Source organism: Andrena cerasifolii, chromosome 9, assembly GCF_050908995.1.
Source record: "Andrena cerasifolii isolate SP2316 chromosome 9, iyAndCera1_principal, whole genome shotgun sequence".
Classification (NCBI taxonomy): domain Eukaryota; kingdom Metazoa; phylum Arthropoda; class Insecta; order Hymenoptera; family Andrenidae; genus Andrena; species Andrena cerasifolii.
Genome location: NC_135126.1, coordinates 3,029,291 through 3,056,358, shown reverse-complemented (window position 1 = coordinate 3,056,358; position 27,068 = coordinate 3,029,291). Strand labels below are relative to the sequence as shown.

General features: G+C 42.3%; 1 protein-coding gene across 2 annotated transcripts in view; it reads left to right on the top strand.

The window, feature by feature from the left end:
* The first annotated feature begins 1,861 nt into the window (after positions 1-1,861).
* LOC143373484 (uncharacterized) overlaps positions 1,862-27,068 on the top strand; it is a 72,213-nt gene continuing 47,006 nt past the window's right edge. For both annotated transcript variants that reach the window (XM_076820803.1, XM_076820801.1), the window contains exon 1: positions 1,862-2,112. The gene's annotated coding sequence lies outside the window, so the exon portion shown is untranslated. The remainder of the gene's footprint in view (positions 2,113-27,068) is intronic.

The following is a 27,068-nucleotide window of genomic DNA, read 5'->3' as shown; positions in this document are numbered from 1 at the left end:
AAGTTCAAAAGCCTGGTCGGAGGCGATTGTAACATTGGGTCAGTAACAATGTACTGAATGTAAGGATTCACCACACGAAGAATACACCAGGCAAAACGTTTTCTATTTCTCTTACAATTGCGATACCGCATAATTGCTTATAATCTTTTACTTTTTTCTTTTATTATTATAATTAAAATCAATAAATATTTTAATTTGGTAAAGTGAAATTTGTGCTACTATCGACTCCATGCAGTGTTACAACTGACCCGGGGTTAGGGACGTTGTAACACTTTCTCCGCTTCTCATTATTTATTAATATCCTGCATATTACATGACATACAGCGAAACTGTTGTGGCTCAAATAATGTCAGATAAGTAAGTAACGTTTTCGAATAAGAACTTTTGTTCTAACTGTGATAGTTTTTGCGTAATCGTACTTCAAAGTCAAAGTATTACTATCGCCCCCGGCCTACTAGAGCCAATAATACATTATTGCTACTAATTCAATTTCGCTAAGAATGTGGGTTAGTCCGTTTTTGTTCTGAATGCCTCATATTACGTTCGATAGAATAAAAAAACGCTTTACCATAGAAGCATGAAAAAGGTTGTAATTTTTAGTCGTTTTTCTAAAATTTAGTGTGTCGTTAAGGGGACCTTCCGGTCTAGAGCCCAAAAAACTAGGTGACCTTTAGGAATTAATTAAAGGAAAACTATTATGTATAATTTAATGGGACTTTTTGCATTGTATTAGGGATGTCTTAGGCTACAGAAATATATTTTTTGTTTTATAATTAATCATTGCAGACGGCACTGGGGACTCGTTAAAGTCAAGTTGTCAAAAAATTGATCCAAATCGGTAGGATCTGTATCTCCAAAAATTATTTTCCGATTCGACTGACACTTTTTTTATTTTGAAGAATATACTTCTGGCTAGGGGGGGGGGGGCAGAAAAAATACAAAAATTACATTTTTTTAGAAAATAACGACACTTGAAGTTTGAAATCACTTTTTCCCTATAGTTTTCATCCTTTCAACGCCTTTGAAAATTACAAATTATCAATTTTTTGTATTGTTGTCTGATATCCTCCTAGCCAGAAATATATTCTTCAAAATAAAAAAAGTTTCAGTCGAATCGGATAATAACTTTTGGAAATACAGGTCCCACCGTTTTGAGAACACTGTTTCGAGAAAAACGCGTTTAAAGTTTTCCGTGAGTACCGAGTGGCCGGGTGTTACCCATGCATTTGCCGCTACTCAAATGCCTATAACTTCGGGAATTTTACGAACTTCAAAAAATCCTTTTAAACACGCATTCCTAAAAGGTTGAACATTCGAAAAATGAAATAAAAAAAATCGACTTTCAGACCGGAAGGTCCCCTTAAGGAGTTAAGTACTATTTCAAAACAGCCAAATTCGCAGTTCGGATAGGTCGATTTTAAACCAACTCAGAGATTAGACCTACTTAGAAAGAGCAGAATTTCAATTCAAGAGCCAACCTGATAAAACCATCGATTTTAACCACCTGATTAAACATCACGTCCCCGCATTCATTGACACTACTAAAAAGCCACCATCATGCTCGATAAAAATACACCGTGCAGTAAGTTACGCTTATATCAGCCACTAAAATCGTCCAAAATTCTGCGAAACGCGAAACATGATTTCATCTGTACGATACTTAATAAAGACGGTGACAGAGTGGCGATAGTCAACGTCGTCCACTTCGTTTAATCGATCGTTGTTAACGGATCGCAAGCGGCAAAACAGACCGCCGCTGTGCAGCTTCTGTTTGCATAGGTGAAAAGAGAGGCAAGCGCACCTGGGAGAGGGAGAGAATGAGAAAGAGAAGGAGGAATCGAGGCTGACGGTGGAGGCGCAATGAGTGGCACGTTCAGTCGTCCGGACCCGCTCGGTCGGTCTAAACAGACGGTACTTGATCGTCTTCTTCGCGATCGTCGTGTGGCTCTGTCAGGTCTTCGATCGTGGATCGCGAAACGCTTCATCGAACTGTGCACATTTCGCGGCAACGGAACCACGTCGGCCGGAGGATACGCTGCTCCAAACAGGACTGACGATGATTCAGTGGGACCTCTGTTAAATGCGTCCACCTCTCCCGAGGGCCGATATCAGGTGAGCTCTGCGAAATATACTCTTATCGGAGCAACGAGCTCAGAGCAGCGAGCTTCCACGTGGCAATGAAAGTAGCAATTAATTCGCGATGCACTGTGTACACTGCGTCCACGACTGTCACGATCTTCTGATAACGATAAGGGGACTGGTGCGAACGAGGCTCGCAGCAGCTGCTGAAATGAAGCTTCACAAGTTGCGCGTTGAACGTCCACGACGTTGCATAAAATTTGGACCAAGGAGTTTGACAATAGTGTACTTACTCTGCCACCTAACGCGTCATTGGTAGATTCGCAATGAGCAGATATCGGCGCGCTATCTCAGCCGGCTTGTACCTCGAATAATTGTGATACCGCCGTATCAGAGCGCTGTTGCCTCACGCTGCACGTGTTAGAGTTTCATAGGTATGTATCTGATTCTCGCGGCGGTGCTCTGTGAATCGGCGCAGAGTTCCCCGGGCTGAGGCTGGGTCTCACAAAAGGGAAACCATGGGAAGTGCCGCGTAATCATATTATTCATAATTAACGAGAACGCTTTACGGCGCTTCGAAGACGCCACTTTAACGATGTGAACGACGTATTACCACGGATTCGGATTCAGGCATCCGCTCGCGCTTAGGATCTGCTCTCAGCTGCTGGCTTTCAGGAAGCCTGCTGGCCGGTGTCTCGCACTCTTTCGCCTTCTTTCTCTTCCTCGTTAATTTACTGTTATCCACTGACAAGTTTGATCCACGCCGAAGCACACCGAGGATTTGCATGACAAACAATTGCCCGGCGCAGTAAACACAGTTACTTGCACTTTGAAATTCGTTTACGATGGATGACTAGTTGGGATTGTATAACAGGACGGTCAGGATCGGCGGTAAACACGTAGGGAACCGAATTTATGCTCGTTTCGTAACGAGAAGGTAATTTTCGATGATGATGTCGATGCCGGTGCTCCTGCGATGGTTAATATGCATTGATCCTGCGCGTAGCGGAGAAGAGCGTTGGTTCCAACTGCTCGGAAGGAATGCTTTCGACATACTTCACAAGTCACTCGCTATTTTTAGAAGAAAGTTGATCGCGCGGAGAAAAACACGCATTGTCTGATAAAAATATCAACGGTGATAAAGCATGTCGTCGAGGTAACGCTTTTTGCGACTCCGACAGGGTTTCCCCTGAGTGTCCTGATCTGATCCTCATGACTAGCCTTTGTCTTAAGAAATAAGATTATACTGGTTCTAAACGCGGAGAAATTAAAAATGATTTTAACGCGATGCTGGTAAATTTTAAATTAAGGGGTTAGTCAGGGGTTAGAAGAAGAATCGATTCTTTGGGAATTTATTTCAGAAAGTAGCTGCATGTTTTTATGTACTGGTTTTTGTATTCAGATGAGGGACACTTTAACAGGTTATTACGTTATGTTTTGGTATAAAAATATTTAGTTATTGCACAATTACAACTGATTTCCCGGAAGCTGTTTTTAGAAACACGTTTTGCGGTGACCAACGTTATTCGGTACTGAGTTATCTGAAATAAAAAAACGAGGAAGATTTAGTTAGTACAATAGTTTATCTAGTCTTTAATCGTTCCGTTTCATAAAATATTAATCTGGGAGAAAATGGCAGATGTTTAAAGTGAAATGATCGACTCTCGTAGAAAGAAACACTTATTTTTCCTCCATAAAATAAAAACTATGCATTGGGAAAACAAATGCTTCGATTAAAGACTAGATTTGAATGTCTAGAAGAAACCTACGAAGTTTCAGAAAGATTGGTGACGCGGTTTTGAAGAAAACGTGGTCACCGGTCTGAAAACAGCTTCCGGGAAATCAGTTGTAATTTTGCAATAACTAAATATTTTTATACCAAAACATAATATAATAACCTGTTAAAGTGTCCCTCATCTGAGTACAAAAACCAGTGCATAAAAATATGCATGTAGTTGCTCAAATAAATTCCCAAAGAATCGATTCTTTTTCTACCTCCTGACGGTAGGTAACCCCTTAAGTCGATCCAATTGCACCTTAATCGTTATGCTTCCAAACCGATATATCTTTAACACCAAAGACGGGGTTGGAGGGAAAAGTCGCTGCAAGAATCGATTCTGGATCCGTTTCGGAACCGATATAATAGGTACCGAAAAAATAACGATTATGGAACGAATATGAGAAGGAAAATAGGAACCGTAACCGAAACAGATAATAGTTGGAAATTTCGGTTCTTCGTAACAGTTATTCTGAATAAAGGTTCTCCATAAGCGTTTTAATCAGAACCTTTATATAACAATTTTAAACAGTTATTTCCGGATCCGTTTGAAGCCCTGATTTGTATATAGGCTAAGTAGCCTAGGGCGGCAAATTTGTGGCGAAGGAAATTGAAAATAGTTTAAACACTGAGACCTGAGGCAGCTTTAAAAACATTATCCTTCTTATGGAGCAGATTAGCAATAACTCATACGTGAGTTGTCACACTGAATTAATTTTAAAATTGCCTGGACTCTTTTAAATTAGAATACTCGATGATACTTCACAGAAAGGGTAGCAGATGCTTAGAGCGCCAAATCTCCAAATCCGCCCCTGGGAACAGAAATTCGATTCTCTTAAAACATTCGCGAACTGAAATGCGAGCCGCAGAGCCGCGCGAAGTAAATTCACCCGCATTAATAGCAGAAGCTCGATGCGACGCACAATGCGAAGTATATTTCAAGCTTAATTAAAAGAGCGCAGATTGCATTAAACTTCATAAATCAATGAAATTTATACACCTCAATTAGTTGCACAAGTATAAATCGTTCCACTAACATCAGCCAATTAATTACAGCGGAACGATCAATAACGACTAAGTTTATGTAACAGTGCGGTGATTAAGCAACCCGCGGTAAAATGATATAAGAACGCGAGCGCGTTACAGTTTTACGCGGCGACGGGTTTCGCCATTTCAGCTGGGTTCGGCGGTTAAATAAACGCGGCAATGTTCAAGGACAGTGACAATAGAACGCGACGCCCGCTGATAGGCAATTGATCAGCGATACGGATTAACAGACTTGCCAGAAAAGCTATCAAGATCGCGGCGGAACCAGCGAGATGCGCCTACGAGGAATTTAATCAAGTAACCGGGGAGAGGATTGATGAGCGTGGCTCGAGTGATCCGTCTTAGTCAGCGAGTCACGGGGGTTCATAAATTGATTCGTCCACGTGAAATTATTCGAGGGGCCGTGTAAGCTACTGTTAAAGCGGTCCCCGCTTTTTCCCATGGGGCCCTGGCGGACCGTGGATCCGAGCTCGCCGTAGTGTTACATTCCTGAGATGATTCAGGTGCGCCACGCGGTCCCCAGTGGTTGGTCGCCACAAGTCGTCCCGATAGGAGTCGATAGTTCGGCCCGTCGAGTGGGCCGTTTCCTCCTTAATATCCCGTCGACCATTCGCGGGGCACATCCTGAGCGTCGCGTCGCCGTTAAGTCCCCGATAAAATACAGCGTTACGTTCGTCGGGTGAACGTCACCCGTGGCAAACTTGCAATTAGAAAGTTGACTATTTCAACCACGACATCGCGACAATTTCTGCCGAGGTATCTTTTCCAGTGGGCTGCCTCTTTGTGCCCGCCTCTCGGGACCGTTAACGGGAAACTGGCAACGAAAACGAAAGCCGTGCGAGCGGGGCGAGGTATCTTAATTGCTTTCGAATCAGTGGTACAGATCGACGATAAGTCGGGCGGTTTGAATGGACGGGGTAGTAAAATATCAGTTCGCAGCGATACCAAAAAGTTTGCCTGCCGCGCGACGACGTGTTATTATACCACTCTGTATCGCCGCCTTATCGGTACCCTTTATCACGTTACTCTCTTTTGCGAGTACCTACGCTGGCCGGATGCCCGGCTACGTAACCCAGCATCTAAAGATAACTGGTTAATTGAAACGTGCTTATAAATTGCCCCGGGGGGAGGAACGGGCTCGGTGGTACTAAAGCGGAGTTTCGTCCGTGTCGTTATTGGTTTATTATTCCCTTATTGGCCGTGCCTGGCGACAGCCCAGGTACCATTCATCGCGCTATTCATCCAGTTTCTACGCGCTTCCGTCTCTTGCGCACAATGCCCGTTGGATAGGAAATCATAGTAATCGAACGGCGGGGGACAAATGGCTGTATTATGTTGGTAAATGGAGCAGATTCTTGAGCGCGCGTTCTCGTTCCAGAAAGCGCAATGATCTGCTTCTAAACGCGCGGTGTTTATGGTTTAAAGAACGCAATCGTGCCACCTGGCACTGTCGCACTACGACAATCTAGCGTTAGCTGCGATTCCTTTGGATTCGCTGGCGCGATACAGTGGGATTGGGATTTTTTTTTTATAACGGGGCGATTGAAATTTCACACGTCGACGAGCATCGCCGGGGCGAGTCCACGCGGAAAGATTACACGCGCGCGGGGAAGGACTGGCGATTACTGGAGCGCGAGTTCGGGCATTCGTTGCACCGTTGGCTCCACGATCGCTGGTCGAAACGAAAGCTTTCGAGTGAAAGTGCCCGGCGGCTCTTCTATCCGTGAATTCCTGGCGACGATGTAATTCGACGTGGCGGTCTCGAACGAGAATGATCGGCCGGCCGCGTTACCGCGGGCGGAAGGAATGTAAAACGAGCAACTTGTCTTCGCTTTGTCCACGGTTACTTGCGCCGTTTTAAGAGGGAATAACGGGCGGAGGGACGAAGGAGAGAGAAAGAGAGATCGTTTAAGTAGCGCGCGTCGAGTGAAAGTCCGAATATAACGAGTGCACGGGCCCTGCCAATACCTGTTTCACGTGTCGCATAATTAACGCCGTTTCGCAAATAACATCTTACGCGATATTGCACGGGGCAGCGTTTTCTCGTTCATTTTTCTCCTCTTTTCTCCGCCCGCCTCGAGTACGGGTGCCCTGACGCGGGAAACGCTGCCGCGGCGTGTGCGCGGACTGAGCTGCCGGTAGCGATATTACGAAGGATAGCGATGGATGCTGATAAGCTTTAATTCACTCGCCCATGTGAAAATATGCTGATAACTCGACGCCTGCCTCGATCTTCTGTTAAATGGGCGAGGAGCGATTACTGGGCTGTGAATTCTGCGCGCAGGCTCCACTGCACGCTTGGGTCATGCTTTGAGGAGCATCGTTGATCCGCTAAGTGTAGTATGATACTTTGCACCGCGAAGTTTTAGGGTTTAAGTTCTGTTCTGGAACTTGTAGCCGGCTTTCGAAACATTTGTATGTTTCATTGATGTCGAAACTGGCCCTGCCACCCTCTGAAAGGAGCCTTATAAAAAGAAAACTGGATTTTATTCGTTAAATAAATTTTTATAACCACTTAATGAATTGTATTGAATTTGAATGCGTATGCGCCTGTTGCAGAATTTAGGTCTTAGGTGAAGGTCGTATTGAGTACTTTCTTGAATTATTTTCTATTGTGAGTGAAGTTTGCGAAGCTTAGAATTGATGAAAATCTGATAGAGCAGTGAATTAAGGGGGTAGGTTACCCTCAACAGCCTAAAATTAGGCCCCTCTTTAAACGCACCTTCTGAAGTAATAAATGAATATAGAGATAATTTTTGCTTTACTTTTCCAGCGTCACTTTGTTGGCTTCAATGCGCAAAAAGAAAATTTTAAATATATTTATAGGAAAAAAAGTTATAAATATAAATGTGAGAGTGTGCACGCGGTGCACCGTCTAATGGTGAACAGGATTCCGAGCAGGTGAATTACCTAAAGCACAAAGTAAAGGCATTTTTAGGATCTGTAAGACAGTGCCCGTCTTGTGTCGGAAGCAAAATTCTGATAAACAAATTAATACAATTTTTATGTTGATGTATATGACTTTATTCTTTTTTGTAGGAAAAATATTTTTTATCTTGTTTTTAAGGATTTATATTGAAAATGTGCTCCCAACACATTGTGGGGAATAGTTTCCTGTACCTCCCTGTAAATTTTCATTCAAATCGTTGGAGCGGTTTTCGAGATTTTATGTTCACCGTTTTGAAAAACGTAGTTTCTGGGAAATCGCGTTTAAAGTTGGACATCCTTATCCGATCTTTTATCCGAGCTCGTACATTTTCTACTATAATTCCTTCAATTTTTGGAATTTCGAGAATTTAGAGAAGATGTAGCTACCGGAATATGCAAACATCCTAAAAATCAAATTTCCTTAAATTTTGAGGGTAATTTATGCATCAGCATCGTCTTTGAACGAGAAACAGCAAGCTAGAATTTTATATAGTGTGCAATGTTTGAACCGCGTGCGATCATCGTTCGAAACTTCTTTAAATGTCAGCCTACCGATTTCTGCGAAGTGTTTAATATCTTGGCCATATTCCTTTGCAACGAGGATTACCTGTAAACTATGAATAAATCATCATCGATTTAATCTTTCATCCCGGTCTTTATCTCTTAAGGGGGCATACCTGTTTGAACCGTCGGAAAATGTGTACATTTTGTGGATTTTTTTTCAAGTCAACGGCTTGATTAAGATTTCTCGTTTTTTTACTATCTTTACATAGTATTATGAACTACTTAAAAAAAAAGTTTCAGTTAAAAAACTAGTGTTTTTCGGAAGTTATGCATACATATCCGAAAGTCTCTCGATTTTAGACAGCTAAACGGTGGGCCTAAAAACTCGCGCTACGCTCAACCAATTCACTTCCAATTTTGCACGCAGGATCGTAATAAGATTCCACATCGTCCAACGAGGCCTTTTTTTATTCCGATTCCCCGTTTATTATTTATAAAGAAAAAGGGTGGCCTTCTCTCTTAGAAAAATGTAACTTCACCTTTGATCTCTCGCCATTTCTTTATTTTTCAAAATTTTCCAAATCGGCCCCGTTGGTCGATAGCTACTGACATACTTTATAAGAAGATTTTATTGTTTTTGATTTCAAACACGACATACAGCTGTTTTCAGGCTCACCGTTTAGCCGTCTAAAATCGAGAGACTTTCGGATATGTATGCATAACTTCCGAAAAACACTAGTTTTTTAACTGAAACTTTTTTTTTAAGTAGTTCATAATACTATGTAAAGATAGTAAAAAAACGGGAAATCTTCATCAAGCCGTTGACTTGTAAAAAAATCCACAAAATGTTCACATTTTCCGAGATTTCAAACGGCTATACCCCCTTAAGGGATAAGTTTTCCTTTTAACCAGAACATATTATTTACCAACCTACGCAATGAGAAGTGGGTAGTCATCCTTCCCAAATTCAACCCAGAAACAACGAGCACTAGAAACCCTCTAAAACATTACACCCCAATTAGACCCATTCGCAGAAATGAATCCCCACTCGCAACCCTCGAAACAAAACCTCCCAGAACCACCTGCGTTTTCCAAAGCCGAAGAAACTTGCGATCAGAGGCATCGCGAGAAAATCCTGGACGCGTGATTTATCACCACCGATTTCCCCCATGCGCGCGCCATTGTATCTCTGTGTTTGATCGGAATTCGAGGCACGGCCCAGCGATAGGGGGACGTCGATAAAAGAAACGCGTTGGAAAATTTCGAAGACAATCTGAAAGGCACGCGGTTGCACAAACGGCTATACGTGCTGGCGGTTATTTGTAACGCGGGGATACATACCTAGCTCAGCCGGGCTCCTACGTTTCTCGGGCAGCGAAACGCGCGGCCCTCCGTGGCGAGCGGGCAAAAGTCGCGTTCCACGGTTTCGCGTATTGGCCGTTTAAGTTATCGTTCGCGGGGACACGGACCAGTTTTCGTATCGTGAACTTTAATCGGCCGGCGTCACGGTAGAACGAACCCATATACGCGCGTATCACGTGTGTCGCGGCGCCTCTCTGTCTCTCGACTGAACCGTACCCTTTCCTTTCTTATGGTCTGATAGTAATCCAGCGGACAGATATCAGGGCAGCCTCGAGCCGACAGCCGGGAAGGCCGTCTACGGCCGGCCGTATCATTGGATTATTATTATGCATGAATTTCGTGAACCGGTCTCTGTGCTGGCTAACGCCGCCGGGGTTACGTAACAGGGCGAGAAAGTCTGAAAGCTGCCCGTGCTTGCTTCCTGCTCGTCCACCCCGAATGAAGAGCTTGCTATTGGGAATCCATTCAGTTCGACAGACGCGACGCTGCGAAAATTATTAAGCTTGTGTTCTTCGGGATAGGAGCTGGGGAACCTCCCTAAGTTAATTATTATTATTATTATTCGTCTTTATTACTTGACACATCCAGAGAAGAAAATAATACATAAAGACAAGCGAAGTAAATGGCGAGGCTGCGGTACAATACTGTTAGAAGCCTAACCGTAACTAAATAACTAACTAAATGACTAAAAACTAACTAACATTAAATGTGGTGTAAGTTGTGGCAAAGGATTGTATAGATAAAAGTACCGGAGCAGAGAATTTTGTGTTTGGAGAGTCAAGTAAATGTGAGAGTTTAGGGGTGGACGATGAAAATTAGAGGGGGTGAAGAGGATATTAGGAAGAGGAGTTAGCAGTGATACTTAACACTGTCAGACTTTCGCTGACGTGTTTAGTTTGTAGGATACTCTGCTACCCGGCCACAGCAGATGATCTTCTAATTATTTTATGCAATGGGGTACAGGAGTGTTGCTCGCTACGCGCGGAGAGCACCGGTCTGACCGAAAATAGACTAGGATCACTTGGAAAGCGCAGTGTCACTTGGCTCTGCCACTTGTAGCGCAGCTTCCTGTTTCGTTGAACCTGCCTTCCCTCTGCGAGGCGTCTCTGTAATTACTGCAGCTATTTACTCAAATGCGAGGCGTGAAATTTCGCGTCGAGTCGCGAACGAAATGGTTAACTTGTAGTTCCTTCGGATAAATTCATGTTACCAGCCAAGTGGAGAGGTCTTCGCGAGATTTGTGCAGAGTGGTTTTACAGGTAGACCTCGTGATGCGGCACCGAATTAAAGGTCGATTAGGCTGTGCCGATACTTCATCTCCTCAGAGTAAATCTATTCAGGGCTCGAGTAAAGCGAACTTCGTGCCTCTCGATGAAGCGGCTAACGTACAGCTGCAATTGTGTCACGCCTGATTTTCTGTATTCAAGATGTACCAGGTTAACAGAATACTCCGTATTCCACGCGTGAGTGGCTTCGATAGAGGTTGTCCTTGTCCTTGAACAGCCATGCGGCACTACGTGAAGGTTTTAAGCTCGAACAGCCATGGCACACGCGTTTTTGTGAATCCTCACGTAACATCCTAATCGCTCCGCGTTTCCCTTTGTACCTGACAAGGGAACATCCCGAACCCAGATATTCAAAAAATTCTGAAACCTTGCGAATATGTAGGGAATTTCCTCCCGATTATAATGCAATTTTCTCGTCGCACTCAACCTCCAGTTTCGCGTTAAAAACGTGAATGGATTTTGTCACAGCTCTTTGGAGAAATGCGCTGACTAACATTGCGGTTTTCCGGAGATTAGGGACGTTATCAGCGTCTTTGCGAGGAAACTAGGTTTACATCTCCCAAGACAACGCAACTGCTAATCCCGTGTTTATTTTGCAATATAAATGCAGTCACTTGCATAGATAACAGTCAACTTATATCTACAGAGTGTGGAACTGGCAAGGGAGCATCCTGAACCCGGAAATTCAAAAAATTCTGAAGCTTCGTGAATACGTAGGGAATTTCCCCCTGATTACAACGCAATTTTTCTTTGCTGCCCAAATTCACTCTAAGGGGGTTTAATTGACCCCTGAAAATCCGGTTATATTCCGATCTTCTGTTATAACTCGTGAACTGTAAAATAATTATATACCAAATTATAGATCCAATTAAAAGAAGTAACTTTTGTCTGGAAACTTTTTTCCATCTCTTACAGTTCGCGAGTTATAACACAAAATCGGAAAATTGACGAATTTTCAGGGGTTAATTTCACCCCCTTCGAGTGAATTTGGGCAGCAAACAAAAATTGCGTTGTAATCAGGAGGGAATCCCCTACATATTCACAAAGTTTCAGAATTTTCAGAATTTTCCGGTTCGGGATCTTCCCTTGTAAGTCAAACGAAATTTAAAGTTCCTTCGCTGATATTCTCTAATACCGAAACTTATTTCATATAACAAATTTCTTCACGCTAATAATATTGTTTCTAAGCCTTTTGCTACCAACATTGGCGATCGTTACTCCATGTTCGTTATCCATTAGCATCGCAGGAACTGACTTTTAATCCTAATCCATGGACATCACCATTAATTTCTAGCTTGACAGTTGACTAGATCTTCCTTTAATTTAACAAAGAAAATTCATTTTCAGTGGAACTGTTCAAGCTTCTACTGGCCCAGCAATCAATCTCGACTTCGGACAGCTACTTTTACCAGCCACTGGCTACTTTACGTAACGTTCCCATCTCGCGGCGTCGTACGCTCATTTGCATTCCCGCATCATTCCGTTGAAATAATCCTCTTAACTGTGCATCTTACGCGTCCGCCCGCGGCTGCGATTTAACCCGGTAACGAGCGAGTTTTCACGATCTCCTTCCACGATGCTCGTGCGCGACCTAAATCGCTATCGGCCCGCTGCCTGCATGGCCGATTCCCACCGACCGACATTCGGCACATTCGGATTCAGCCGCGTCAACAGCCTGGAAAATCTTCTTTCGTATTCAGCGCGACCGAGCCTGCAGAACCGTTGGACATCGGTGGCACCGTGACAAAAAAAAGCACAGAACGCACGGCGGCCACTGGTGCTGGGTGTCGACACCCTTTTTGCATCTCATCCGCGGTGCAATTTCACGTAGCTGCTACGTGCTCTAATTAAAGCGACGGCGAGGAACAAAACTGGCATTCCTCGTCGTCTGGGGCACGGTTTTGGAACGAATGCTTGTTGGTCTTGTAATTAATGATTGCTGCCAGTGCGCTTATTTCAGGATGCTTATCTTCTTCTGCCGATCTTCGCCGCTATGGTGTGCTTAGTCCACGATCGATGGGCACACTTTAAAATTAGTTAAAAGTAGGATAGGTGGCGCGAAGGCAGGCGTTCGAAGGCGAAGTGTCCGTGCCAAGATTTCTGAGTAATCGTCACGGGTCGACTCTCTTCGGGGAAGAGTACTACCTCTCGGGGCCTTGTAATTTTCGAGCCTCGATTTTGTTACGCAACCAGTCCCCCAGATGTATTGGGAAAAATCAAAGGTTCCCCATGGCGCGGCTAATGAGCGCGAAAGGAAAGTTTCTCGGCTCAATAGGGTTCGCAGAAGAATTGTGTACGATGGTTTTCCATTGTAACAGATTTCCTCGGATTGTGAGCGTTCCCAAGATTGAGTCACGGTAGGCGCGTTACGTAAGGATGAGATTACAGGCTTCGAGGATGAAAAATATATTAACGACATCGACCGTGCGCGCAGGACAGGGGATTGAAATTTCATATGAGATAACGCCGAGGTATAACGAGGACAGCGATCGTCGAGAGGCAGCTTCGTGTTTCATCTCTTGAATTATAGATCCTTGGTCATTACCTTGGGCGCCGTTCGATCGAGACAGCTCCAGACCTTCCAGTATGCATTAAGCACAGAAACTCTTCGGACAGATTTTTAGTAGCCCGCTGAAACGTCCCATTAAGGAACGTAGACGATGGTGCCTTATCTTTGCTTTTAAACCGTGGGTAGGTGTCCTCAGCGCAGGCGCGTAGGCAATGGTGAAAATGGGGGAAGGAGGTTCGCGTGAATTGTGGAAAAGAAAGAAATGAAAAAGTAGAGTGATTCGGTTACTCATGCCTCGGTGAAATACAATCCGGTCCCCTGATTCGACAGAACAACGCGGAGGATTTGTTCTCGCGAAAGCCACGGGTTAACACTCTACGTCATCGCGCCGACAGTCGTTTTCGAGCAGTTCGTGGTACCGGGCCACGCCGCGGTGCAATGACTCAGGGGCGAAGGATCCCTCCGTGGCCCGTTCATAAGAATTCCTGTCTGCGTCCAGCGACACCGGCGCCCCGATTCTCAGACTTAGATGAATGAAACTGGACACCGCGCAACGATCGACACCTCCGATGCCCAAGGATTCTCTTTCGCGTTCGCGTCCTATCTCGTTTCTGGTTCTCCGATAGTTCATCCGATATACCGGACGACCGCGAGAAAAATCGGCGCTCCTCTGCTGCGCCGTCCGTTACGCATCGAATTGACATAACTGTCCCCCCCCCCTGCACGTGGGAAAGTGGAAGCGGAGCGGCCATAAGTCCCCACGGCCGTTGAGTAACGTTCTCGAAAGCCACGAATCATTTCTGGCGGAGATGCAGATCGTAGAAAGTGGCGCTAAATAGTTCTAGGCGAATTTGTACGAAAACTGGGCTACGCGATTCACTGTGCAGTGTTTTTATGAGGCACAGTGACACGGTCATTGGACCGGTTCGAGAACTGGATTTAGAAAGGAAATTGTTCTTTCGCAGGGCCAGAGAATGTAAATCAGAGTGGCTACAGGTTCTAATTTACTGCTTCTGTTATTATACGCACGATTCTTCTTTCCTTCTGATACGAATGTGTAAAAGATTGACACCTATCAATGGGATTTGAATTGTTGACAACGTTGACCTCGGGCAGCGAAAGGGTTTATACCCTTGGCAGGTTGGAAAATAGGGTTATTTTTATGATCTTTTTTCGTATGATATATCTCAGAGATTACTGCACCTTAACCCTTAACTGGTATCCTGGGGTCGCTCGTGACCCCAAGCACCCAAAGTTCGATGTACAATTTTCGGTTGTCTAAGTTGGTAAACTGAATTTCTAATTAATTTTATAATGATAGTTTAACTTTCTACGCTTCTATAGTGGTTGCTCTAGTGTCGACTTTACAAATTTCTGTGCCCTTTTTTATTTGGGGTCTGCCACGATCCTAGTATGCCAGTCACGTTTGCCAAAAACAGTGTACCAGTTAAGGGTTAAGACTATAATGTACCGTAAACTGGGGAACATTGGCATGTTTTTGGAACATTTTGCTACGTAATATGAAAATTAACACTTTTACATTTGCTTTACGTATACTATCATAACATTGCATCTTTTGTAAACGCACTACAAGTGTCAAAATGCATAAAATTTTTGTCCGTTCCCTTCTTTAATACATGTTAAATACCTGCCAGGTAACATTGGCATGTCATATATAAATAGCACTAAAAAGTTAAAGTTTTTACCACATCTTAACTTACATTAACACTTAAATTTGTTTCTTTTTATGTTCAATGCACTCTATTTTATATTTTTTATTCTTTTACTTTTTTAATTAACATTTTTAAATTTGGTTTAAGCATCCTATTATAACATTGCATCGTTTGTGATTGTACTACAAGTGCGAAAATGCATACAAATTTTTTCCTTTTCTATTTGAATAGATGTTAAGTAGATGCCAATGTTACCCCATATTGCCAATGTCCCCCCAGTTTACGGTAGTATTTGTCGGCCCCGATTTTGAAAAAATTTATTTCAAGCATGCAACTTTCGACCTAAGTTTTCATCTTCTTTTGTTAATAAAAAACGAAACAAGAAACACGAAACATTATATTCTTAGGAATATTAGTGCAAAATTTTATTCAAATCGGTCCAGTAATCCAAATTATGAACAGGCCTTGGGAGAAGGGTCTGCTATGGCACCATTTCTTAAGATATCAAATTTTGTGAACCCTATTTTCCCACCTGTCAAGGATATGTAACCCCTTAAGGGGGGATTGCGCCTTTTTGGGCCGAAAATATGTACCTCTTTATGAATTTTTAGCCACATTCATATAGTTTAAGAATCTCTTTTCCTTTTTTGTGTTCCGGATAACCCTTACAGCACTTTTCGTCAAAGCCAGGGCCACCCGATTATTTTTCAACGCTCTCTCTGTATCTGCCACGTTTTTTTCACTTTCACACAAAAATTCAGAACAATAGTTCAAGATACAATAAAACAGCCTGCCGAACCTCAAACTAATTTGTCGAACCGTTTTTGTACAAAAAATTCACAAAGAATTACCTATTTTTCGGCCCAACAAGGAGCAATCCCCCTTAAATCGGTAAGTCTTTTCTGAGCGATCGCTTCTACCAGGGAAGTTTTGTTCAAAGCGAACTCTGAGCTTGGTTTCTCTTCAATGTCCAATTCACTTCAGTGTCTCTGGCACTAAGCTTTCGATGCTTTCCCGCAAAAACGTTAAGACACAGTTAGATTATTAGATCCCCAGTGAAAAGAGGAACAATTCCCAAGACTGACTTGCGAAGAGGAGAATGACCGCCATAAATACTAAATTTGGTAGATGCAAACTATGCTGTACCCAGTAATTTCCTGATATCTAGCTAATATCGAGCGGACACCTCTGCGAGAGTAGTTGTCGTGGCCATGGGTTAGGTCTGGGTTAGGTACCCCACTGTGCCGGGCAGTAATGAATCCAAGGATCGTCTGAATAGAACCTCCCCAAGTGCCTGGAGTGCGTGGAAAAGACCAAGGACGAAGGGATCGTTCGGCAGGAAGAGGAGCGATTAGAAGAAGGAGCGGTTAAACCGGAAAGTCGAGCGTGGCCGAAGAGACCCCGGAGCAAAACGATCCTCGAACGAGGCACGCAGCCAGTTCCCTGTGAGCAGCCATGATTACCCCCGTAATTGCTCGCGTCGTACATATCGGACTTCCGGTCGTGAGCTCTTAAGAAGGATACATGGTCCAGAGATGGCGCGTGTCCTTGCGCGTGCCTCAAAAGGCGAATAACGCCGTCTTAGGACACTCTGCGTCTTGAATCTCTCGCGGGCCGTCATTTTATCAGTGGATGCTGAGTTTATAACTAAAAACAGCAACGAAGTTACATCTTCCTACGAAAAAGAATTGCTTCATAATGATATTAAAAAGTCAGAATTATTAATTTTGCAGGAAGGCACTTAGAATATTTAAAGCGCTATGTAAGATCAGGGGTTCGAACGTGAAAGTTGATAGCATATGTGTTAAAAGAAACTATTATTTTTAACTTCGATGCACAAAGAGGAACAAAATTAAAGAGTGAAATTTGACTTATACTAGTTTGCCCGCCCACCAGAAATATCTTATATTATTGCAGGATAGATTTTAGAAAGTGGTTAATTGTCTAGACTGAATCGCTCCACCTTGTAGTTTCTTGAAAATTTTGCCCCCAGATCCGAGCGAGATTACTACTACGCGCGGAGAGTCTTAAGTAGTTGCAGCCAGTATAGGTCAGACTTTACGAGGATCGTTTCCTGCTAATTTCACGTGTGCGATCCGGTTCGTAGTGATTCGAAGCTGCTTGCCTAGCATGGCACAATTGCGGAATTTAAATAGACGACTGTAAAAATACTTGGATAGACTATAATCCTTGGGCACCGCGCAATAAACGAGTAATAATGTCACGCAACGGGCACGATGGTATTAAGTACGTTTTCTTAATAGATAATAAAAATATGATTGGTAACTGCTTGCCGGCTTTCAGATACCTATATTTCTTATAACCAGTTCCCTGAGAAGATGCGATCGTTACACGCTGGACGTCCGGTCGCTCTCCATGAACTCACAGGAAAGTCAAGTACCAAAGAGTGTATGTCCTTGCACACCTTCGACACGCGATATCGAGTCCCTTTGCCGTGATCCAACTGTTGCAGCAGCCATCACGGTGTCTGCACAGGGATCTGTTTCCCCTGTATTTCTAACAAGAATTGTTTTTAGTCTTCCTCTATAGACTAAATAAACATGATTCCCACGTATGAACGTATGTCGCTATTGAAGATTCCCTTTTTCACAAAATTGTTTGCTTGTTACTTTCTTAGTGGTACAAAGTAACGCTTAGGCGAACAAAAGTACTCTTAATTCTGTTTTTACAAGATAGATGCGTTTCCAAAAAATCCGTGTAAAAAGAGATACCGTGCACATGAGAAAATGAAGCATTGCATCTAGATCGTAATTATACGCAATCGCACAAATAAATTGATAAACCTCGAACTCAATTTGTTTCTGACTGCGTCACATGCGAGATAAAGTCGGAATGGAAGTCGTAAACAATAGACAAATCATTTACTTTAGAGTGTGGTACACAGGCTTAAATGCAAATTCTAGGATTTTTTTTTAACTAAGAGCAATTTCATAGAAAAATAAGTGGGAATATTCCTTCTTAGAATTGAGATTAAGCGAAGATTTTCAAGAAGGCTTTATCGGGCCGTATGAAATAAAATAAATCACGCAGAAATAGAATTCACCTTAAATTCAAATCCCAAGAATTTTTTTTTAATTGACAGCAGTTTCCTAGAAAAACAAGTGGGAATATTCCTTCTTAGAATTGAGATTAAGCGAAGATTTTCAAAAAGGCTTTATCGGGCCGTATGAGATAAAAAAATCACGCAGAAATAGAATTCACCTTAAATTCAAATCCCAAGAATTTTTTTTTAATTGACAGCAGTTTCCTAGAAAAATAAGTGAGAATATTCCTTCTTAGAATTGAAATTAAGCGAAGATTTTCAAAAAGGCTTTATCGGGCCGTGTGAGATAAAAAAATCACGCAGAAATAGAATTCACCTTAAATTCAAATCCCAAGAATTTTTTTTTTAATTAAGAGCAGTTTCCTAGAAAAATAAGTGAGAATATTCCTTCTTAGAATTGAAATTAAGCGAAGATTTTCAAAAAGGCTTTATCGGGCCGTATGAGATAAAATAAATCACGCAGAAATAGAATTCACCTTAAATTCAAATCCCAAGAATTTTTTTTAAATTCATAGCAGTTTCAGAGAAAAATAAGTGGGAATATTCCTTCTCAGAATTGAAATTAAGCGAAGATTTTCAAAAAGGCTTTATCGAGCTGTGAGAGATAAAAAAAATGCAAAAGGAGAATTCAATATTTTTCCCGAACGTGTAAGGCAAAATCGTGTGAAAGCAGAATCAAATTTTCATACTCGCAGTTCATCAAATTACTTCTAGCTTCTAATATATCTATTCCAAGAAATATTAAATATCAAGCGGATTTCAGTAATGCTTGATCTCGTATCTTCGCAGCGAGCGATTTCACTGTTCGCTGTCACAGTTACCCCCTTTCATCCTGTTTCGCAGTGACTCACGGTTTTCTCGGGAAGCGTAATAAATAGTAATAATTACGGAACTAATCGGGTATATGATAGAGAAGCCCAAGAAACAAAGGGGTTACGCGCGACAGGTGAGCAACGGCGCGCCGTCGAAGCGTTTCTTCTGGTTAATTCAGTTTGAAAGCCCATCAATATTCCCGCGGCACTTGCACAACGTGTACACACGGGGAGAAACGGGTATCGGTCGTCGTCGCCGTCGGAGCGTAGAAAGCATTAAGCCGAAAAGTCACGTACGACGTAAACGGGCCCGGCGATCCAGGCATAAGTTTTCGATTCCCCGCTCGACGCGCACGCGGTTCCACCGCGACCTTTCGTTTCTTCGAACCTAAACGGAGGTCGACCGAAACGAATCGATATTACCTCTCCGTACCGCTGTCGATCGCCGAAAAAAAAAAAAGAAAAAGGAACGAATCGATGGAAAGTTGGCAAGTTTGCAGACGGAATCGCTTTTCCTATCGGACGGATTCGAAAGTGCCACGGTGGAAAGCGAAACACGTAGGGAAATTCTTTTCGAGCGGAGCGTTACTCAACGAGTTATCTCCCGAAGGAGGGATGGTAGATTGCATACCGGTTTGATTTCCATATCTTTCAATGGCAATCCTTAATCCAGTGGGATGGTATTTGGACAGGTTCTCTTCCATCACATCTGTAAAGTTATAATGTAGCTGCTTCCTCCATTCTTATTTTCATAAAATTTCATTAAACAGATCTGCAGTGGGCTCCGCTTATATTTCCATAAATCTGAAAATCCAGATTTCCATGTAATTTTCAATCACGATGCTCCTTGCCAGGAAGTTGATTAGGGTCGTCCTTAAATTACGTAAGTGTACTTTTGGCGATTTCTTCCCCTCTCCCTCACCTTGTATGAGAATTCGTGAGGTTTTATATTCCAACTCCTTCCCTCCCTTCCTTAAACGGTCTACCTGCCTTGACGGGCGAACAATGATGCGAACTTTGGGAATTTTTTAAAACAAAACCAGTAAATATATTTGCTTCCAGCTTTGTGGCTTCATTTGTCGTTCAAATAAAGTTAAAGAAGCCGTACTAATTATTGTTATTAAAATTAGATCAATTAGATAAAGAAATTCAACAATAAATAAATAACTAACAAATAAATTACTACCTATAATTTATTTATATATTTTAAATTCTAAGTTTAACGCACTATTCTGCCAAGGAAGTTAATTTATTTAAAATCTTAGTATAACTTTAAAAATAATTCATCTTTAGAGAATATGAAAAAAAATTGTATGCAAAAATAGTGGTTGTATCCGGAGTTCAAATAGTAGTAATATTTGTCTGAAAGAGAAAATTTAAAAATTTGTGTAATCTGTATGACTGTGGCTATCGCCCGAACTAGATTAAATGAGAAATACCGAAAATTAAAAAAAAAATGGCAGCGTCTAAAACAGACATCGATTTCTGCAAAAATAATCGCTGGTTTTTTAAGTCGGAAAAGTCTAATTTTGCAAAAACCGCCTTAGTTTTAGTACCTGCGAAAATGGGACATCTACTCAAGATATATGTCGAGTTTGAAGTAAATCGGGTGATTGGTTTTTGAAGCGCGTTTAACACTTCGTTGACACACCTCCTTTTTCGATCAACTTTGACATACCTGGGTGGCTCACACCCAGAGCAATTTTTGAACAGCTGCCATTATCATCTAAAGAATCCAATCGTCATAACAAAAATCATGGATCAATTTTAAGATCTCTAGAATATATTCCAATAGTTTTTTTTATTGAAATTTAATCACAGATTTGGTGAAAAAAATTCTAGATTACCACATGTCGAGAAAAACGAAGAAAATCTTTAAATAGTTGTAACTTTTACAAATTTCAATATTAGAGGCTAAAAATCTACAGAGTTGTTGCTCGGATATAATATTTTGAGAGAAAAAATAGTTTGTAAGTCAGCTTTGGAGAAAAGGTGTTCATTTTGAGTGTCAACGAAGGGTTAAAGTTTCAGGTACTGTTTTTTTTTTTAAATTAAATTTCTTTTTAAAATATTGCCTAAACATGTACAAATATACGCATAATTCGAGAGTTTCACTTAAAAAAAATCCCAAAAGTCAAAACAGGGAGACCACTTAATTAAGTAATATTTTTTACATTGCATTCTTTCAATTATTAAAATTCTTTCAAAAGTTTACATAATTCATTTAACTCGGTTTCGTGTATGCGATAGATCACTACTCCTCTTAAAAATTACATTAAAAAAATATTACTTCAGACGCTACCTGACTCCCTCTCCCCCTTGTAAGAAATTCACGACCCCCCTTCCCCCAAATAGTCTTACGTAATTTAAGGACGACCCCTTAAAACCTTGAGACACATGGCGGAGTTAAACGACAGTTTACATTCCACAAAGTGTGCAGATACAATGCTTCGCGAAAATACGTCCGTCTAGTACGAAGGGCCATTTATTATTAGAACAGTTTCTCGATTAACGGATTACCTGTGACAGACTGGATTCACTTGTTTAAACAACCATATGCTCCCCGCGGCACGTCGTTGCTCAACGGCGTGGCAATAACGTCTGATATAGATACACCGCATTCGCGATAACTCCGCGGCTCGGAACTGTCTTTTCTTGGGGCCACGTTGAGGACGGAGAAAGGGTTGGCCGACGATCGGCCTTGAGTGCCCGTCCTTTACGCACACGCGCGCGCCTCTGTGCGTGCACACGCGTGCAACCAGATGCAGAAATGTCACCTACGGGCACCATTTTAATATCAAATCATCGGCACATTGTCGCGCGCGATGAAATTAAAAGGAACAGGATTCGCAACGCGCCATAAAATGAATCATTCATTGCCCGCGCCGGTGCCTTCGATTCCGCCCAGTTTAATTACACGGCGGTAGTCTGGCCGGTGAGATTTTAGGAATCTCGCGATCATTCCCATTCGTCGGTGCAAAAGTATCCGAAAGTATGTTGACGTTTCAGCGAGCAATCGCGTTCGGCAGCACACGTGCGCGAAAAGCGGACAGGAGAAAGCGAGCGCAACGGCTGTTTGCCGAAATATTTCAGATGCCTGCGCGTTTCTGCGCCCGTAGAGGCAAGTCGAACGTGGCAATTAGCATAATCACTTGAACGTACGCGGGGTGGAATTACAAAGGCCAAGCCATACGACGCCACTGTGCGCTCTAGCGTTATGAATATGCATTTACGTTGTTTGCGATTCTGGTTAAGGAAAGTGTGATAGGAATACGTGGTTAGAAATGAATTCTTTATATCCCCGGTAGGATACTGCCATCGAGATAACGCTGAACGCTTCGCTTCAAACATCATGCACTGGAGATTCCAATAATTTCATGGTATTCGAGATTGTGTTATATTTTTATAGTACAAGATGTGGGGCATCTGTGGCAGGGATTGTAACTCGGAGCTGGTTACTAGTAGCATAAGACAGTCTAGGGCAGACAGTCACCATCATTGTTTGTGTGCTACCAAAATCCGGTGACTTCTTAATTTTTTTTATGAAAGTCTCGAATTTTTACGGACCATATCAGAGGTTTGCGACGAAATGACACATGTTCTACACATGCTGTAATTTTTTCCAAGTCGATTTGAACCTCAATTCGCTCGCAATCAGGAAAGAAATGAAGAGAAAAAAATATTCGAGAAAAACGCATTTAAAGTTTCTGGGCAAAGGCGACGCTACAGGTTGCCGCTCGACGTTTTTAGCTGCCAAATCTACAATTTTACTATAAACCAAGCGGCATTTTATTGACAAAAGATAGTACTTTCCGAAAATGCAATAAAAAATCGATTTTTCAACTGCCTAGTCCCGTTAAGGGGGTACTCTGGTCATCCGGCCGAAAAATTGAGCAGAGCACAAGTAGATGAATATTATGTTAATAGTTTTGCACGATTATATTTGTTATTCATTGAGTAAAAAAATCATAAATTGTTATTCATTGACTAAAAAATTCATAAATTGTTATTCATTGAGTAAAAAATTCATAAATTGTTATTCATTGAGTAAAAAATTCATAATTGTATCCCGAGTCCCAAATTATCATTATTACTCTGCCAATCCCAATAATTGTGCTATGGAGGAGCTAAACCAGTGCCCTGCTGAATTAGATATTTTCTTATCCTCCTTCGCCTCGTTTAGGACTCTGGTACTTAGGAGACTACCATCTCCTTAATTTGCGCTCAGTTGTTTGGCGATGTCGTTCGTTTTATATTGTTATGTTTTTCTTGTTACTTTATAATTTCCGTTTTATTTTATTTTTTCTGTTTATGTTACGTTATTTTATATATATTTATTGTACTGAATTGTTCAAGCTTTGTATACTAAAGGGTTCTCCCGTCGAAATAATAATAATAATAATTATTTAAATAATTATTTAAATAAAGATTGCTCATTTTTTCAGTCTAAACCAGACTGTCTTATGTTACTAGTAACCCGCTCCGGGCGGGTTACAATCCCTGATCTGTGGGTGATATCGACGAAAGTCAACCCTCCAATAGTGCTCTGGCCACCCTGGATGTACAATTCTATTCACAAGACCCTGGACACTTTGCATAGTTGGTAGGAGGACGATTTTATATTGTGAACACATTAACTGTTTATATTGCAGAGAATATATACTTCAAATTGTATGTTAAACATCTTCGATCAATGTATCTAATAGTTCGTTTGAACGTGATTAATCTTTTCCATTCTCCCAACCATCTGCTAATCCAGTGATTCCCAACCGGTGACTTGCGACCCCCAAGTGGGTAGCGATGTGTTCTCTGAGGGTCGCCAAGGTTTCTGGGAGTTGTTTTTTTATTATTATTAAGCTAGAATTATATTCTGAAACACCTACTTTTAATGCGTTTTCTTTGCCTAATTAAATTCATCTTACCTTATATGGGGGAGGGTTGCAGGTTATTTGAATATTAAAAAAGGGGATCGTGACTCGAAAAAGGCTGTTCTAATCCCTGCCACAACCCCTTCTTCGATTTCAGCCACGTTTTTTCTTATTTTTCTGTCCAATTTATTTCACAACATCCGAATTGGTTTAAGGTTTGATAACTGCGAAGGTCCTCGCACGAATCCCACTTAATTACCATTTCCCAGTTCCTTTAAATGGTCCAAACAGATCTTGGAAGCATGTTACAAGCGAACCAAGTGAATACAAACGTGAAATAATAAAGTCACTTCGGATGCTTGCTGTCTATGTTTCACTAATCAGGTTGCTGAATAGAGGCAAGTGTCCAGTGACTCATGGGCAGGGAAACTGTGCGCGTGTGTGTAAAGCACTCATCGGTCCGTTGCATCGGCCAGAGAATTGGTGAGTTCACTTTCTGTGGCTCACCCTGTATAGGTAGGAGCACACACGGGCACAGGCCTCACACGCGTTTACGGTTGAACACGCACGTAGGCTATGCCGAGGGCATAGTTACACGGCTATTCCAGCGAGGAATGCCAGGCATGTCGCTCTCGTCAAATGCCCAGAAAATAAAAGGACTGCCTCGGCCGCGGCCTTGATAGAAGGTTTCCACCGGGTACCCTGCGCTCGAGCTACCACGAGATCCCGAAGGGTCAGCTTCCTCGAAGATGACAAGATATGAAATACGTCGGCTGCCGTCTATCGTGCCCGCTCGAATATTTCTCCGCGGCTAGCTCTAGAAGCGAAACAAGACCCTCCAAGTGCCGAATCGATCGATTACTTCTCATAGAGATTAATAGGCTTTCCGATGGGATGCTCGCTTGATCGATGAAGATCCTTCCTTTTCCCTAGCAGCCCCTCGGAAATTAGGCCCGACCGTGATGGAGTCGATGAATTAAACATCCGATGTAACAGAGTTGCAACCAGGAATGGGAGGAGCTTCGAATCTTCTGCCTGCAACGAGGAATTCTGGACCATTATTCCGGCCAACTGTGCTAGGTACTTTCGTCTTCTTCGCGGTAGAGGATTTAGTTCACCTCGCGTGCTTCTAAACGAGAGCAACGAGATTAAGGAGGATGGAAAGTGATTAAGAAAGAACCCTGGAGATTAAATTCATTTTCAAGTCAGTTTTCACCTGGACGAGCGGTAATGACAAAGCGATCGCATTTAACGGTCCGTTAATGAATTTTCTCTTTTGTCCATTCGCTGTTTTGTGAATTGTACGTAAAGCGAACACACGGCTAGGCTGATTTTATGCAACAGCGTGGCTCTAATGTGTTTAACCAAGCCGTTTCTTCGCGCGAAAATTTTCACCGCCACGCCAGGTTGGAGACTGAAGAAACTCTCGGCAAGAAGCACGCCTTTCTATTTTTCTTCAAATCAACGGAGAAAGAGCGGCGTTGTGCGCGGGGTGGGGTGAAATTCGCGGTGCGACCAGGAATGGGGCGATTGCTCGCGCAAAAATGCGTGGAAAGTGCAGGCTACGTTTTCTTCGATCGAGGCTTCGCTTTCGAGGAAACTCAATAGCAAAACTCGTAATTATTCTGATAAAAACTGCGGGTAATAACTACGCTTGATTATTTCAAAAACAAAGTCTTCGACGAAAGAAACTTACTCCACGTTTCAAACGTATTCGCGCGGAAAGCCGGGCATCCACCTGCAAGCTAAGCTAATGCTCTGCTACGCTGTTCGGCAAAAGTATTGGGACACCCTTTAAAACAGAATAACTTCTTCAAAATTGGTCCAAACGACTTGAGTTTTTTTGAGAAGCTAGAAGGATTAGATTGCTAACGTGTTTCGTCGTTTTGAAGAAAAATGCCATTGGTCGGAATAGCGAAGAAAATAGTGAAGCTCGCTTTTTCAACTTTTTTATCCGAGGTTGTAATGAAAATTTAAAAACAACGTTAGTAGATTTAAGGATGAGTTTCAGTGACGATCTTACCCAAAAGCTTATCAATTTGCAAGATATTAATAAAGCGTTTTCCTGTGATGAGAACTAGTCAGAAATGGCAATGGTGTGTTTTTATCGCACGTTCAGTTGAATTCGCTCTTTTTATTTTATTTTGTCAATTCACTGAATATTTGATCTTTCATGATATACTTGCTTGTTGGAATGTATATGAAAGCGCAAGTTTCCGTGTCATTTTCTTTCATTTAAAACAAAAACAATCGAATCAATTGTTCGGTATTTCTGTGCCAATTTTGCTCAGTGTTTGATCTTTCTGCTCGCAAGATTTCAAACACTTGGGCCTATTATTTCACTTTTAATTTTGTAGCTATATTTCTCGACACTGCATTTCCCCGTAAGTTAAACAACATAAAAACTACCCAATCAATTTTTCTGAATTTTTGCAGGGGGTTTTACTATTGCATAAACATTCATCCCTCCAATTTTCAAAGCTTCTCGCTTATTTTTAACGTTACTGAAGTTCATCCTTTCGTAAGCTACATGCTCCAACTGCAGTCTCGTGCTACGTCGAGCTAACTTATGCTCCAAAAAAGCATAGCTACATCTTAGCGTAGCTTTTGGTGGAAACGATTTCATAAGGATGTATTGAAGCTAATTTTTTAAAACTTAGCTTGGCATCTCTTGTAGGTGGATTCCCTGTTTAAAATATACCCTCTCAGCTTTTAAACTACGAATTTACCATCACTTTCTACATTTCCTGCACCATTCCTCAATGTCCCTCTCAAATTTCCTCCACCACTGCATCCACTAATTACCAAAGGAACTCTCGATTGTTCGAGGATCGTCCGGTTCACCTTGCGACTGCCTGCGACCTTGATAGTGCTCCCGACGTAGGATCCCGATCTCGTGGCTCCGGTGGGGCTGCCAAAGGGTCAGCTTTCTCGTGACACGAAAATCGCGTCGGGCTGGAAAGCTGGAGAAAATCCGCCGTCCAGTCTACGCGGACGTGCGCGCACCGTTTGCACCTGCGTTTGCCTTATCGGGTATCGGCGCCTTGGGGTCTCCCGCGATCAGAAACGGACGTGGAATCGATTCGAGATCTCGCCGGAGGTCGGTGTACTCCTCGCAACACCGGCTAGAACGGCCAGCGCGGAGAGGACGATAGAAAT